Here is a 15,349-nt window from a genome sequence, read left to right as displayed (position 1 = left end):
GCGTAAAAAAACAGAACCGGGTGTAACTCAAGCGTAGGCCCAAATAATGACGCTAAATATATTAACGGCTAGAGACAAAGAAAAGGAAGAAGTACTTGAACTAATGGCTACGAACTATTATGAAGGCTAGAGGCAAGAAAGGGTGATGGGACAGCACGGCCTACGCAGTGATCGGCCCGGGCTTCCCGGGAGTTGTGAGCAGGTTGTCTGTAGCCCCTTTACCGTACTCTAGACCTTTAACATGACGTGAGGTTGGAAGTCGCAAAGTGGGGAGTATGGAAGTAAAGCGGTTAATGCCGGTGGAATTGAAATAGTTGACGCCTCACAGGCCTTTGCAGGCCTTTCTAGCAAATACACCTAGGAAAAACAAAAACAAAAACAAAAACAAATAACATCTGCAATGACCTTGCTGACGTCCGTGTTCCTAGCTATCGAAGCCATGTATTGACTGTAAAAAATTCTACTATCTGTTTTGCTGGAACCTCCTCTCCTGAAGTGATTCACTCCCTTTTTGCTGCTGATCCACACACACACACGCACACACACACACACACACACACACGCACACACGCACGCACACCTGTTGTCCTGTGAAGGACAAGTTGTATAATCCAAAGGTATATTAACTCTTTAACAGCCTCATTAGGGCAGCCGCTGCTCTCGGCTCTCCCCTATAGCTATAGTAATAAATTGTTTCTGCTCTGACCGGAACCTAAATTGAATTCCATTTATTCTGAGAAGAAGGCAAAGGAGTAGTAAGAGAGAGAGAGAGAGAGAGAGACCTACCCAAGATGAGAAGATTCGGGAGGCTGGCTCAGACCACTTCTTCCAAGTGCTTGGCTCCTCTCTGAATCGTTCCCATTGCGTTTAGCAAGTCATAAGTAGTCCAGGAAATAACCTGGCAGGGTTCGGAAAAGCCCCGAGAGGTTTGCAACAGGAACGTATTTTGTGCCAAACAGCTCACCCACCACAGCCGCAAACACGCGCTCGCAGCCAAGTTCTCTTGGGTGTCCACACTGACCCTGAAATGCCTATAGCAGCGCCACAAAAATACAATTTCTGTGCTTCCTTGCTCTTCCCAAACTGACTACAGGCAGTTCACAGTACAAACGTTGTTCTGGCAAGGGCCGTTACCTACCACCCTCACTAACAAGCGCTCGCAGACAAGTTTTCCTGGGACACAACACCGCTGTGGCCCAGACACCTGCCTTCCCCACTAACAAGGGCTCACAGCCAAGTTCTCTTGGGCCCCTGCAACGGCGCTGGCAGTCCTATTCCAGCCCCACCACACCCATATCTCCATGCTTGCCTCTCTCTCCCCAAATGACACCACCCCCACCAACTGACTCTCAGAACAAACACAGTTCTGGCTAAGGGGCACGACCCCAAACAAGGGCGCAAAGCCAAGTTCCCTTGAGCTCCTACTGTTGCCTTGGCATGCCTGTTCCGGCCCCACAACAACTGCTCATTTGCGCTTCCTTGCTCTTCAAAAGCTGGCACCGTTCCTACTTGCAGACTGCACAAGAAATGTGATTCTGGCCAGGCCGCTCACCTACCACAAACACTAAGCGCACACAGAGAAGTTCCCTTTGGCCCCTACATTGGCCCTGGCACGCTATTCCAGCCCAGCAAAACTTACACCTCTGTGCTTACCCTCTCTTCACAGAATGTCACAACGGTGGAGGTTGGAAGAGACCTCTGGAGATCATTTAGTCCGGCACCCCTGCTCAAGCAGAGTCACCTAGAGCACGCTACTCAGGACCGTGTCCGAACGGCTTTTGAATTATGCCCAAGGATGGAGACTCCACAACCTCTCTGGGCAACCCATTCCAGGGCTCAGTCACCCTCACAGTAAAAAAGCTTTTCCTTAGATTCAGACGGAACTTCTTGTCTTTCAGTTTGAGACCATTGCCTCTCGTCCCATCCCCGGGTACCACTGAAGAGTCCGCCTCGGTCTTCTTTACACCCTCCCTTCAGACACTTATACAGATTGCTAAGGTCCCCCCTCAGACTTCTCCAGGCTAAACAGTCCCAGCTCTCTCAGCCCCCCCTTCTCAGAGGAGAGATGCTCTAGTCCCTTAATCATCTTATTGGCCCTTTGCCGGACTCGCGCCAGTAGCTCCTTATCTCTCTTGTACTGCAGAGCCCAGAACTGGATGCAGGACTCCAGACGTGGTGTCACAAGTGGTGAGCAGAAGGGAAGGATCACTCGCATCGATCTCCTGGCAGCACTCTTCCTAATGCAGCCCAGGATACCACTGGCCGCCTTTGCCGCAAGGGCACGCGGCTGGCTCACGGTCAGCTTGTCCACTAGGACTCCCAGTTCCTTCCCTGCAGGGCTGCTTTCCAGCAAGTCAGCCCCCAGCATGTACTGGTGAAGGGGGTTACTCCTCCCTAGGTGCACCTGAAATTCTACTTTTCCTGTGATCTGATGGGGTCCCATTTAGGCGACCTCTCGTCCCCCTTATAAATCCCACACCCACACCCACCCCCACCCCAAACAAGCACACCCTGATGGAAACAAACCTCCCCCTTGAGACCTCTGGTATCTGTTTCAGACAACCGCTGCTGGTCCCCCTTACAAATCCCCAACACCTCTAACCAAACACCTTGTCAGAGTCCAGTACTCCCTGACCAGGTTCTTCTAGATATTCCACGCGTACGGAGAGTGCAATGTCTAATATAACAGTTTGTTTGGGGGGTGGGGGGAATTTGATGTTACACAGGGTTTTTGATTTAGCAGAGTGATTCAGCAATATACTGAAATCACAATTCAAGTGTACACGCCTAACAAAATCTAGCTAGACAGATCAATCACAGCACCAACGTGATTGCCATTACCGGTCTCAAATACGCTCGCCGTCACAACGCTGGGCGTCCCCAGTCGCCGGGAAGGAATGCGTGGGTTGATGCCAGCTCAAGCCCGTTGCTCTCTTCAAAATTTCTCTGTTAGCTGTTGAGGCTTCATACTCTCTCTTGGGCTGAGCCACATATACACTTTCCACATGCTGGTCTGGCTAATCTCAGGGAGGCATTCACTTCCTTTTGGTCAGCTCTGAAAAAAAAAAGAAAAAAACCCACTTACGCCAGGTCCAGGTAACGGATATGGCTGCTTATCTGGGACGAAGGCCACCCTTTGGTCCCCTTTGTCTTGAGATAACGTTAGTTCTCTGTGCAACAGCTGTGGGTCGCGAGCTGCATCCTACACTGTCCTTGGGATTTACGGGGCGCCTTGCCTTCTGAGCCTTCTCCCATCGTAGGGGTTGTTGGTCGGTCACACACACGCAGATCCTACCCCTTGAGCCCTTTCCACTGCACACAGCCCCTCTCTGCCCTCCCACACACAAGGATCCTGCTGCATTCAGATCCAGCCAGACTGCCAGGCAGGGGCACGGTCCCACCCCTCCCCACCCCTCCCCCTTTTTTTTTAACCCAGCCCCAGGCACTTGTGATGCAAGGGATGTGCTTGCAGGATGGCATTATGAGCTCAGAGCCCCTCAGCCAACCCACATTGTGGGGCTCTCCTCCCACATTGTGTGCATCCCATTGCGTGCAGCGAAGCTGCTCACGCGTGCGGGCCTCCATGAGCTCCGAGGCATCCCTGGACCTGCAATGCTGCTGGCAGCTACCCTCGGACTGCCAAAGAACAGCGGGGTGCGGAGAGGAAGAGGCCCACTGCTGTGGGGAAGACAGGTACTGGGAGAAGGTCCAGAGGGTGAGGGAGGGAGGTGGCCGGAGAGGTAGAAGCCTGCCCCACCCACACATTATTGCACCCTGCCTCCGTGAGGCAGGTCCCTGGCTCCCCAGCAGGGACCAGTCTGTCCCTCATCCTCCTTGTTCACCTGTTTGACCCGACCCTACTGGCCTGGGGGAGGAGTTCAGCAGAGCACTGCGCTTTTCAGTCCTATCCTCCCTCCTGGCAGGGACTCCTGCCCAACAGACAGTCCTGAACCTGCCAGTCCTCCTTGTTCACAAGTCTCTGTGGCGGTGCTGGCAGTGGCGGTGCTGGCAGTGGCGGCAGCAGCAGCTGCTGCCGCAGCCACGGCCACAGCTGCGCCACGGCCACAGCAGGCTGACGAGGTGGCCGAGTGGTGAAGGCGATGGACTGCTAATCCATTGTGCTCTGCACGCATGGGTTCAAATCCCATCCTCGTCGGAGCCCAGGGACCAGCCCAGAAGGAGCCTTCTGGAGCAGGGGCCGCTCTTCCCATGCTGTTTCTGACAAGCGCCCATTTGTCAGGCTCTTGTCTACCAAGCAGGGCAGGTGACACCTCCCCAGGAAGGGAGTGTCCCCCTCCCCTACTCTCTCCCCACCTCCAGGGTTTGCACAGCCCCATCAAACACAAAGCCTTTCACGAGGCATGTCCCTGGCCATGTCCCTGCTCAAGAGCTCCCTGTGCCTGGGACAGGCCCAGGTGCGCCCGGGCAGTGAAGCCGGGAGGGGAGGGCTCAGGCAATCGGAGCCAGAGGAGCCAGGGGTTTCCAGGCAGTAGCCAGAGAGAGCAGCATTGTCCCCTGGTCTCCCACGTGCTTTCAGCGAGACAGAGAGAGAGAAACTACGATCCCTGCACACAGGTGCTCTAGAGCTGAACTCTTGGCATAAATCAGCCAACATCTTGGGCAAAGTAAATTATTTAACAATATTTTTAAAAACTACCTGCATTATATTATCCCAAGTATTTCTATACATACACCAGTCACCGGTGCATAATCAAGGAGGCTTCACCCATAAAACTATAAAAAGGAGCAGCAATAATCCTTCTGCATAACAAAAAAGCTGGTTTCTTCAACTTGCCCAATGCTGTACTGCCCTCTCTTGGAATAACTGAGTTAGGAAAGGCCATCATCAGTATCTCAGCCACGCTAGAACAAGGTCTGGATGAACATTAAGTCCTGTACAGCATACGCAGACTGAAATTTCTTCACTGGCAAACATTGTGGCTGGAAGTAGAACTGCCCTGGACGTACTAGCACTTTCTCAAGGAGGCGCGTGTGCCTTCATCAACACCACCTGTTGTACCTGTATTGACTGAGGTGGTCAAATCATACGAGAGGCCAACAAAATTAAAGACGCCACAGCAGTCTTGCCTAAAGTAGCTGAAAAAACCCTTTTGATTGGTAGGGTTGGCTCCCAGACTGAAGCAGACGGTTAGGGAAACGGTCCAAGATGGTGTAAAAGTACATTTTATTAGGATTATTGACCTTGGTAACTGTGAATGTATTGCTTCAGTTAATGTTATGTTGTAGCAGATTGATGCGTAAAAAAACAGAACCGGGTGTAACTCAAGCGTAGGCCCAAATAATGACGCTAAATATATTAACGGCTAGAGACAAAGAAAAGGAAGAAGTACTTGAACTAATGGCTACGAACTATTATGAAGGCTAGAGGCAAGAAAGGGTGATGGGACAGCACGGCCTACGCAGTGATCGGCCCGGGCTTCCCGGGAGTTGTGAGCAGGTTGTCTGTAGCCCCTTTACCGTACTCTAGACCTTTAACATGACGTGAGGTTGGAAGTCGCAAAGTGGGGAGTATGGAAGTAAAGCGGTTAATGCCGGTGGAATTGAAATAGTTGACGCCTCACAGGCCTTTGCAGGCCTATCTAGCAAATACACCTAGGAAAAACAAAAACAAAAACAAAAACAAATAACATCTGCAATGACCTTGCTGACGTCCGTGTTCCTAGCTATCGAAGCCATGTATTGACTGTAAAAAATTCTACTATCTGTTTTGCTGGAACCTCCTCTCCTGAAGTGATTCACTCCCTTTTTGCTGCTGATCCACACACACACACGCACACACACACACACACACACACACGCACACACGCACGCACACCTGTTGTCCTGTGAAGGACAAGTTGTATAATCCAAAGGTATATTAACTCTTTAACAGCCTCATTAGGGCAGCCGCTGCTCTCGGCTCTCCCCTATAGCTATAGTAATAAATTGTTTCTGCTCTGACCGGAACCTAAATTGAATTCCATTTATTCTGAGAAGAAGGCAAAGGAGTAGTAAGAGAGAGAGAGAGAGAGAGAGACCTACCCAAGATGAGAAGATTCGGGAGGCTGGCTCAGACCACTTCTTCCAAGTGCTTGGCTCCTCTCTGAATCGTTCCCATTGCGTTTAGCAAGTCATAAGTAGTCCAGGAAATAACCTGGCAGGGTTCGGAAAAGCCCCGAGAGGTTTGCAACAGGAACGTATTTTGTGCCAAACAGCTCACCCACCACAGCCGCAAACACGCGCTCGCAGCCAAGTTCTCTTGGGTGTCCACACTGACCCTGAAATGCCTATAGCAGCGCCACAAAAATACAATTTCTGTGCTTCCTTGCTCTTCCCAAACTGACTACAGGCAGTTCACAGTACAAACGTTGTTCTGGCAAGGGCCGTTACCTACCACCCTCACTAACAAGCGCTCGCAGACAAGTTTTCCTGGGACACAACACCGCTGTGGCCCAGACACCTGCCTTCCCCACTAACAAGGGCTCACAGCCAAGTTCTCTTGGGCCCCTGCAACGGCGCTGGCAGTCCTATTCCAGCCCCACCACACCCATATCTCCATGCTTGCCTCTCTCTCCCCAAATGACACCACCCCCACCAACTGACTCTCAGAACAAACACAGTTCTGGCTAAGGGGCACGACCCCAAACAAGGGCGCAAAGCCAAGTTCCCTTGAGCTCCTACTGTTGCCTTGGCATGCCTGTTCCGGCCCCACAACAACTGCTCATTTGCGCTTCCTTGCTCTTCAAAAGCTGGCACCGTTCCTACTTGCAGACTGCACAAGAAATGTGATTCTGGCCAGGCCGCTCACCTACCACAAACACTAAGCGCACACAGAGAAGTTCCCTTTGGCCCCTACATTGGCCCTGGCACGCTATTCCAGCCCAGCAAAACTTACACCTCTGTGCTTACCCTCTCTTCACAGAATGTCACAACGGTGGAGGTTGGAAGAGACCTCTGGAGATCATTTAGTCCGGCACCCCTGCTCAAGCAGAGTCACCTAGAGCACGCTACTCAGGACCGTGTCCGAACGGCTTTTGAATTATGCCCAAGGATGGAGACTCCACAACCTCTCTGGGCAACCCATTCCAGGGCTCAGTCACCCTCACAGTAAAAAAGCTTTTCCTTAGATTCAGACGGAACTTCTTGTCTTTCAGTTTGAGACCATTGCCTCTCGTCCCATCCCCGGGTACCACTGAAGAGTCCGCCTCGGTCTTCTTTACACCCTCCCTTCAGACACTTATACAGATTGCTAAGGTCCCCCCTCAGACTTCTCCAGGCTAAACAGTCCCAGCTCTCTCAGCCCCCCCTTCTCAGAGGAGAGATGCTCTAGTCCCTTAATCATCTTATTGGCCCTTTGCCGGACTCGCGCCAGTAGCTCCTTATCTCTCTTGTACTGCAGAGCCCAGAACTGGATGCAGGACTCCAGACGTGGTGTCACAAGTGGTGAGCAGAAGGGAAGGATCACTCGCATCGATCTCCTGGCAGCACTCTTCCTAATGCAGCCCAGGATACCACTGGCCGCCTTTGCCACAAGGGCACGCGGCTGGCTCACGGTCAGCTTGTCCACTAGGACTCCCAGTTCCTTCCCTGCAGGGCTGCTTTCCAGCAAGTCAGCCCCCAGCATGTACTGGTGAAGGGGGTTACTCCTCCCTAGGTGCACCTGAAATTCTACTTTTCCTGTGATCTGATGGGGTCCCATTTAGGCGACCTCTCGTCCCCCTTATAAATCCCACACCCACACCCACACCCACCCCAAACAAGCACACCCTGATGGAAACAAACCTCCCCCTTGAGACCTCTGGTATCTGTTTCAGACAACCGCTGCTGGTCCCCCTTACAAATCCCCAACACCTCTAACCAAACACCTTGTCAGAGTCCAGTACTCCCTGACCAGGTTCTTCTAGATATTCCACGCGTACGGAGAGTGCAATGTCTAATATAACAGTTTGTTTGGGGGGTGGGGGGAATTTGATGTTACACAGGGTTTTTGATTTAGCAGAGTGATTCAGCAATATACTGAAATCACAATTCAAGTGTACACGCCTAACAAAATCTAGCTAGACAGATCAATCACAGCACCAACGTGATTGCCATTACCGGTCTCAAATACGCTCGCCGTCACAACGCTGGGCGTCCCCAGTCGCCGGGAAGGAATGCGTGGGTTGATGCCAGCTCAAGCCCGTTGCTCTCTTCAAAATTTCTCTGTTAGCTGTTGAGGCTTCATACTCTCTCTTGGGCTGAGCCACATATACACTTTCCACATGCTGGTCTGGCTAATCTCAGGGAGGCATTCACTTCCTTTTGGTCAGCTCTGAAAAAAAAAAGAAAAAAACCCACTTACGCCAGGTCCAGGTAACGGATATGGCTGCTTATCTGGGACGAAGGCCACCCTTTGGTCCCCTTTGTCTTGAGATAACGTTAGTTCTCTGTGCAACAGCTGTGGGTCGCGAGCTGCATCCTACACTGTCCTTGGGATTTACGGGGCGCCTTGCCTTCTGAGCCTTCTCCCATCGTAGGGGTTGTTGGTCGGTCACACACACGCAGATCCTACCCCTTGAGCCCTTTCCACTGCACACAGCCCCTCTCTGCCCTCCCACACACAAGGATCCTGCTGCATTCAGATCCAGCCAGACTGCCAGGCAGGGGCACGGTCCCACCCCTCCCCACCCCTCCCCCCTTTTTTTTAACCCAGCCCCAGGCACTTGTGATGCAAGGGATGTGCTTGCAGGATGGCATTATGAGCTCAGAGCCCCTCAGCCAACCCACATTGTGGGTCTCTCCTCCCACATTGTGTGCATCCCATTGCGTGCAGCGAAGCTGCTCACGCGTGCGGGCCTCCATGAGCTCCGAGGCATCCCTGGACCTGCAACGCTGCTGGCAGCTACCCTCGGACTGCCAAAGAACAGCGGGGTGCGGAGAGGAAGAGGCCCACTGCTGTGGGGAAGACAGGTACTGGGAGAAGGTCCAGAGGGTGAGGGAGGGAGGTGGCCGGAGAGGTAGAAGCCTGCCCCACCCACACATTATTGCACCCTGCCTCCGTGAGGCAGGTCCCTGGCTCCCCAGCAGGGACCAGTCTGTCCCTCATCCTCCTTGTTCACCTGTTTGACCCGACCCTACTGGCCTGGGGGAGGAGTTCAGCAGAGCACTGCGCTTTTCAGTCCTATCCTCCCTCCTGGCAGGGACTCCTGCCCAACAGACAGTCCTGAACCTGCCAGTCCTCCTTGTTCACAAGTCTCTGTGGCGGTGCTGGCAGTGGCGGTGCTGGCAGTGGCGGCAGCAGCAGCTGCTGCCGCAGCCACGGCCACAGCTGCGCCACGGCCACAGCAGGCTGACGAGGTGGCCGAGTGGTGAAGGCGATGGACTGCTAATCCATTGTGCTCTGCACGCATGGGTTCAAATCCCATCCTCGTCGGAGCCCAGGGACCAGCCCAGAAGGAGCCTTCTGGAGCAGGGGCCGCTCTTCCCATGCTGTTTCTGACAAGCGCCCATTTGTCAGGCTCTTGTCTACCAAGCAGGGCAGGTGACACCTCCCCAGGAAGGGAGTGTCCCCCTCCCCTACTCTCTCCCCACCTCCAGGGTTTGCACAGCCCCATCAAACACAAAGCCTTTCACGAGGCATGTCCCTGGCCATGTCCCTGCTCAAGAGCTCCCTGTGCCTGGGACAGGCCCAGGTGCGCCCGGGCAGTGAAGCCGGGAGGGGAGGGCTCAGGCAATCGGAGCCAGAGGAGCCAGGGGTTTCCAGGCAGTAGCCAGAGAGAGCAGCATTGTCCCCTGGTCTCCCACGTGCTTTCAGCGAGACAGAGAGAGAGAAACTACGATCCCTGCACACAGGTGCTCTAGAGCTGAACTCTTGGCATAAATCAGCCAACATCTTGGGCAAAGTAAATTATTTAACAATATTTTTAAAAACTACCTGCATTATATTATCCCAAGTATTTCTATACATACACCAGTCACCGGTGCATAATCAAGGAGGCTTCACCCATAAAACTATAAAAAGGAGCAGCAATAATCCTTCTGCATAACAAAAAAGCTGGTTTCTTCAACTTGCCCAATGCTGTACTGCCCTCTCTTGGAATAACTGAGTTAGGAAAGGCCATCATCAGTATCTCAGCCACGCTAGAACAAGGTCTGGATGAACATTAAGTCCTGTACAGCATACGCAGACTGAAATTTCTTCACTGGCAAACATTGTGGCTGGAAGTAGAACTGCCCTGGACGTACTAGCACTTTCTCAAGGAGGCGCGTGTGCCTTCATCAACACCACCTGTTGTACCTGTATTGACTGAGGTGGTCAAATCATACGAGAGGCCAACAAAATTAAAGACGCCACAGCAGTCTTGCCTAAAGTAGCTGAAAAAACCCTTTTGATTGGTAGGGTTGGCTCCCAGACTGAAGCAGACGGTTAGGGAAACGGTCCAAGATGGTGTAAAAGTACATTTTATTAGGATTATTGACCTTGGTAACTGTGAATGTATTGCTTCAGTTAATGTTATGTTGTAGCAGATTGATGCGTAAAAAAACAGAACCGGGTGTAACTCAAGCGTAGGCCCAAATAATGACGCTAAATATATTAACGGCTAGAGACAAAGAAAAGGAAGAAGTACTTGAACTAATGGCTACGAACTATTATGAAGGCTAGAGGCAAGAAAGGGTGATGGGACAGCACGGCCTACGCAGTGATCGGCCCGGGCTTCCCGGGAGTTGTGAGCAGGTTGTCTGTAGCCCCTTTACCGTACTCTAGACCTTTAACATGACGTGAGGTTGGAAGTCGCAAAGTGGGGAGTATGGAAGTAAAGCGGTTAATGCCGGTGGAATTGAAATAGTTGACGCCTCACAGGCCTTTGCAGGCCTATCTAGCAAATACACCTAGGAAAAACAAAAACAAAAACAAAAACAAATAACATCTGCAATGACCTTGCTGACGTCCGTGTTCCTAGCTATCGAAGCCATGTATTGACTGTAAAAAATTCTACTATCTGTTTTGCTGGAACCTCCTCTCCTGAAGTGATTCACTCCCTTTTTGCTGCTGATCCACACACACACACGCACACACACACACACACACACACACGCACACACGCACGCACACCTGTTGTCCTGTGAAGGACAAGTTGTATAATCCAAAGGTATATTAACTCTTTAACAGCCTCATTAGGGCAGCCGCTGCTCTCGGCTCTCCCCTATAGCTATAGTAATAAATTGTTTCTGCTCTGACCGGAACCTAAATTGAATTCCATTTATTCTGAGAAGAAGGCAAAGGAGTAGTAAGAGAGAGAGAGAGAGAGAGAGACCTACCCAAGATGAGAAGATTCGGGAGGCTGGCTCAGACCACTTCTTCCAAGTGCTTGGCTCCTCTCTGAATCGTTCCCATTGCGTTTAGCAAGTCATAAGTAGTCCAGGAAATAACCTGGCAGGGTTCGGAAAAGCCCCGAGAGGTTTGCAACAGGAACGTATTTTGTGCCAAACAGCTCACCCACCACAGCCGCAAACACGCGCTCGCAGCCAAGTTCTCTTGGGTGTCCACACTGACCCTGAAATGCCTATAGCAGCGCCACAAAAATACAATTTCTGTGCTTCCTTGCTCTTCCCAAACTGACTACAGGCAGTTCACAGTACAAACGTTGTTCTGGCAAGGGCCGTTACCTACCACCCTCACTAACAAGCGCTCGCAGACAAGTTTTCCTGGGACACAACACCGCTGTGGCCCAGACACCTGCCTTCCCCACTAACAAGGGCTCACAGCCAAGTTCTCTTGGGCCCCTGCAACGGCGCTGGCAGTCCTATTCCAGCCCCACCACACCCATATCTCCATGCTTGCCTCTCTCTCCCCAAATGACACCACCCCCACCAACTGACTCTCAGAACAAACACAGTTCTGGCTAAGGGGCACGACCCCAAACAAGGGCGCAAAGCCAAGTTCCCTTGAGCTCCTACTGTTGCCTTGGCATGCCTGTTCCGGCCCCACAACAACTGCTCATTTGCGCTTCCTTGCTCTTCAAAAGCTGGCACCGTTCCTACTTGCAGACTGCACAAGAAATGTGATTCTGGCCAGGCCGCTCACCTACCACAAACACTAAGCGCACACAGAGAAGTTCCCTTTGGCCCCTACATTGGCCCTGGCACGCTATTCCAGCCCAGCAAAACTTACACCTCTGTGCTTACCCTCTCTTCACAGAATGTCACAACGGTGGAGGTTGGAAGAGACCTCTGGAGATCATTTAGTCCGGCACCCCTGCTCAAGCAGAGTCACCTAGAGCACGCTACTCAGGACCGTGTCCGAACGGCTTTTGAATTATGCCCAAGGATGGAGACTCCACAACCTCTCTGGGCAACCCATTCCAGGGCTCAGTCACCCTCACAGTAAAAAAGCTTTTCCTTAGATTCAGACGGAACTTCTTGTCTTTCAGTTTGAGACCATTGCCTCTCGTCCCATCCCCGGGTACCACTGAAGAGTCCGCCTCGGTCTTCTTTACACCCTCCCTTCAGACACTTATACAGATTGCTAAGGTCCCCCCTCAGACTTCTCCAGGCTAAACAGTCCCAGCTCTCTCAGCCCCCCCTTCTCAGAGGAGAGATGCTCTAGTCCCTTAATCATCTTATTGGCCCTTTGCCGGACTCGCGCCAGTAGCTCCTTATCTCTCTTGTACTGCAGAGCCCAGAACTGGATGCAGGACTCCAGACGTGGTGTCACAAGTGGTGAGCAGAAGGGAAGGATCACTCGCATCGATCTCCTGGCAGCACTCTTCCTAATGCAGCCCAGGATACCACTGGCCGCCTTTGCCACAAGGGCACGCGGCTGGCTCACGGTCAGCTTGTCCACTAGGACTCCCAGTTCCTTCCCTGCAGGGCTGCTTTCCAGCAAGTCAGCCCCCAGCATGTACTGGTGAAGGGGGTTACTCCTCCCTAGGTGCACCTGAAATTCTACTTTTCCTGTGATCTGATGGGGTCCCATTTAGGCGACCTCTCGTCCCCCTTATAAATCCCACACCCACACCCACACCCACCCCAAACAAGCACACCCTGATGGAAACAAACCTCCCCCTTGAGACCTCTGGTATCTGTTTCAGACAACCGCTGCTGGTCCCCCTTACAAATCCCCAACACCTCTAACCAAACACCTTGTCAGAGTCCAGTACTCCCTGACCAGGTTCTTCTAGATATTCCACGCGTACGGAGAGTGCAATGTCTAATATAACAGTTTGTTTGGGGGGTGGGGGGAATTTGATGTTACACAGGGTTTTTGATTTAGCAGAGTGATTCAGCAATATACTGAAATCACAATTCAAGTGTACACGCCTAACAAAATCTAGCTAGACAGATCAATCACAGCACCAACGTGATTGCCATTACCGGTCTCAAATACGCTCGCCGTCACAACGCTGGGCGTCCCCAGTCGCCGGGAAGGAATGCGTGGGTTGATGCCAGCTCAAGCCCGTTGCTCTCTTCAAAATTTCTCTGTTAGCTGTTGAGGCTTCATACTCTCTCTTGGGCTGAGCCACATATACACTTTCCACATGCTGGTCTGGCTAATCTCAGGGAGGCATTCACTTCCTTTTGGTCAGCTCTGAAAAAAAAAAGAAAAAAACCCACTTACGCCAGGTCCAGGTAACGGATATGGCTGCTTATCTGGGACGAAGGCCACCCTTTGGTCCCCTTTGTCTTGAGATAACGTTAGTTCTCTGTGCAACAGCTGTGGGTCGCGAGCTGCATCCTACACTGTCCTTGGGATTTACGGGGCGCCTTGCCTTCTGAGCCTTCTCCCATCGTAGGGGTTGTTGGTCGGTCACACACACGCAGATCCTACCCCTTGAGCCCTTTCCACTGCACACAGCCCCTCTCTGCCCTCCCACACACAAGGATCCTGCTGCATTCAGATCCAGCCAGACTGCCAGGCAGGGGCACGGCCCCACCCCTCCCCACCCCTCCCCCCTTTTTTTTAACCCAGCCCCAGGCACTTGTGATGCAAGGGATGTGCTTGCAGGATGGCATTATGAGCTCAGAGCCCCTCAGCCAACCCACATTGTGGGTCTCTCCTCCCACATTGTGTGCATCCCATTGCGTGCAGCGAAGCTGCTCACGCGTGCGGGCCTCCATGAGCTCCGAGGCATCCCTGGACCTGCAACGCTGCTGGCAGCTACCCTCGGACTGCCAAAGAACAGCGGGGTGCGGAGAGGAAGAGGCCCACTGCTGTGGGGAAGACAGGTACTGGGAGAAGGTCCAGAGGGTGAGGGAGGGAGGTGGCCGGAGAGGTAGAAGCCTGCCCCACCCACACATTATTGCACCCTGCCTCCGTGAGGCAGGTCCCTGGCTCCCCAGCAGGGACCAGTCTGTCCCTCATCCTCCTTGTTCACCTGTTTGACCCGACCCTACTGGCCTGGGGGAGGAGTTCAGCAGAGCACTGCGCTTTTCAGTCCTATCCTCCCTCCTGGCAGGGACTCCTGCCCAACAGACAGTCCTGAACCTGCCAGTCCTCCTTGTTCACAAGTCTCTGTGGCGGTGCTGGCAGTGGCGGTGCTGGCAGTGGCGGCAGCAGCAGCTGCTGCCGCAGCCACGGCCACAGCTGCGCCACGGCCACAGCAGGCTGACGAGGTGGCCGAGTGGTGAAGGCGATGGACTGCTAATCCATTGTGCTCTGCACGCATGGGTTCAAATCCCATCCTCGTCGGAGCCCAGGGACCAGCCCAGAAGGAGCCTTCTGGAGCAGGGGCCGCTCTTCCCATGCTGTTTCTGACAAGCGCCCATTTGTCAGGCTCTTGTCTACCAAGCAGGGCAGGTGACACCTCCCCAGGAAGGGAGTGTCCCCCTCCCCTACTCTCTCCCCACCTCCAGGGTTTGCACAGCCCCATCAAACACAAAGCCTTTCACGAGGCATGTCCCTGGCCATGTCCCTGCTCAAGAGCTCCCTGTGCCTGGGACAGGCCCAGGTGCGCCCGGGCAGTGAAGCCGGGAGGGGAGGGCTCAGGCAATCGGAGCCAGAGGAGCCAGGGGTTTCCAGGCAGTAGCCAGAGAGAGCAGCATTGTCCCCTGGTCTCCCACGTGCTTTCAGCGAGACAGAGAGAGAGAAACTACGATCCCTGCACACAGGTGCTCTAGAGCTGAACTCTTGGCATAAATCAGCCAACATCTTGGGCAAAGTAAATTATTTAACAATATTTTTAAAAACTACCTGCATTATATTATCCCAAGTATTTCTATACATACACCAGTCACCGGTGCATAATCAAGGAGGCTTCACCCATAAAACTATAAAAAGGAGCAGCAATAATCCTTCTGCATAACAAAAAAGCTGGTTTCTTCAACTTGCCCAATGCTGTACTGCCCTCTCTTGGAATAACTGAGTTAGGAA

General features: G+C 52.7%; 3 non-coding genes across 3 annotated transcripts; all 3 read left to right on the top strand.

The window, feature by feature from the left end:
• Window positions 1-4,074: 4,074 nt before the first annotated feature.
• Window positions 4,075-4,156, top strand: TRNAS-GCU (transfer RNA serine (anticodon GCU)). The gene has a single exon. It is a non-coding gene; the product is annotated as a tRNA-Ser (tRNA).
• Window positions 4,157-9,330: 5,174 nt separating this feature from the next.
• TRNAS-GCU (transfer RNA serine (anticodon GCU)) lies at window positions 9,331-9,412 on the top strand. Its single transcript has one exon. It is a non-coding gene; the product is annotated as a tRNA-Ser (tRNA).
• Window positions 9,413-14,586: 5,174 nt separating this feature from the next.
• Window positions 14,587-14,668, top strand: TRNAS-GCU (transfer RNA serine (anticodon GCU)). The gene has a single exon. It is a non-coding gene; the product is annotated as a tRNA-Ser (tRNA).
• The last annotated feature ends 681 nt before the right edge of the window (window positions 14,669-15,349 follow it).

Source organism: Struthio camelus, chromosome 19, assembly GCF_040807025.1.
Source record: "Struthio camelus isolate bStrCam1 chromosome 19, bStrCam1.hap1, whole genome shotgun sequence".
Taxonomy (NCBI): Eukaryota; Metazoa; Chordata; class Aves; order Struthioniformes; family Struthionidae; genus Struthio; species Struthio camelus.
Note: the sequence above shows the minus strand (reverse complement) of the source record. Positions and strands in the feature narration are given on the sequence as shown.